Raw genomic sequence first — 1,824 nt, 5'->3', positions numbered from 1 at the left:
ATTTAACGCTTCCCCTATCTCCTCTGATTCCACACACAACTTTCCACTACTATCCTTGATTGGCCCTAATTTTACTCTAGTCATTCTTTTGTTCCTGATATACCTATAGAAAGCCTTAGGGTTTTCCTTGATCCTATCCGCCAACGTCTTTTCGTGTCCTCTCCTCGCTCTTCTTAACTCTCACTTTAGGTCCTTCCTGGCTAACTTGTAACTCTCAAGTGCCCTAACTGAGCCTTCATGTCTCATCCTAACATAATCCTTCTTCTTCCTCTTGACAAGTGCTTCAACTTCCTTAGTAAACCACGGTTCCCTTGCTCGACAACTTCCTCCCTGCCTGACAGGTACATACTTATCAAGGACACGCAGTAGCTGTTCCTTGAAAAAGCTCAGGTTAGGATTACATGTTGCTCAGTTGCTAAAGATGTATAAAAATCCAACCAACAACAATCTCTTTGGCAGAATTGATTGATACACTTAACTCTTCGCAATTTAAAATTTGCTCACCTCTAGTTTCCCCGCACCTTCCAAAAGTTCGCCCATCTCATGATAACATGCATCAATTTCTGGACCGTTCAGCAGACAACAATAGTACTGGAAAATTTCAATGGCTGCTTTGAAGAAGCCATACTTCAGCTTCCATTATTCCCATTAGACGATAGATGCCCCTATTGTGATTTAATTATAATTGTGAAAGCAGAGGATAGATAATGTTGCTGAAATTGGAGCCCCAACCTTGCTCTACTTGGTTGGCCATGACCTTACTGAATATTACTACACTCAGAGGCTTCTCAAGTGCACAATATGTTACAGAAACAATCCAATTCCATGGCAGTCACACGACTGACAGCGACTGGTGCCATAGGTTCTCTCCATAACACTACGGGGATCTCAGTAACCTCACTAATCGGCACTAAATACATCATTGGTGTTTTTACTACAAGACCAAGCAAGGACCTCACTTTCCAATTGAGCAGCAGAAGCTAACAGGAAATAATCCTAAGACATATTTATTTTCGAATAACAGGATCCCTAAAAGTCAAGGGTGTCATTGATGGTGTGCAGACAGCCCTATGTGCTCCATAGCTTTTTTCTCCATTGATATTCATTTTGAGTGTGATACCACAAGTAAATGTCAACTTCACCGTCAGAAATCATGACTCGTGAATATGACTGTAGCCTATCATGTGTTGCAAATCTGATGATCAAGATCGAGATACTGAAAAGCCAAGGGTACATGTTAATGCTTTGGCTCATAATCCCTCTCTGGTAGTCCCAGACATCAGCGGATCCATAATGGAGCACAACATAATGGAGCTGACACAGTGGGTGTGAATTTACAGACCCTCCAGCTGGTGGGATCCACCGGGGCCCCCCAAAGTCAACGTAGATTTGAATGGCTCACCCCATCCACCAAGGGGGAACAGGAAAACCCTGGCTAGCGATTCCAGCATGCGTAGTAACTTTCACAGTGCTTCAACAGCCAACAAAGCATTTTTTGAAGTGTGGTCCCTGTTGTAATGTAGGAAACACAGCAGCAAATTGTGTACAGGTCAGCTCCCACTAACAGTAATATTCCAACGTAAACTGCTGAAGGTGTTGAGAATAGGCCTGGTCACCTGTATTCTCTATAACTGGCAATGAAACAGGCATCAACACAAAGCAATCGGTACTGCTCAGTAGATGGAAGGGTTACTAGTCTGCAGTGACGTTGGGCTCCAAATACGAGAGTCAGTCCTTTTGGACTGGCTGTTAATATTTACTTATGGACATTTATTATCTATTCAAGTGTAACATTCGATTATCATTTAGACCCAGTGGTCCGAC

This window comes from Scyliorhinus canicula, chromosome 15, assembly GCF_902713615.1.
Source record: "Scyliorhinus canicula chromosome 15, sScyCan1.1, whole genome shotgun sequence".
NCBI lineage: Eukaryota > Metazoa > Chordata > Chondrichthyes > Carcharhiniformes > Scyliorhinidae > Scyliorhinus > Scyliorhinus canicula.
The sequence above is the reverse complement of the archived record's forward strand: the minus strand, read 5'-3'. Positions refer to the sequence as shown.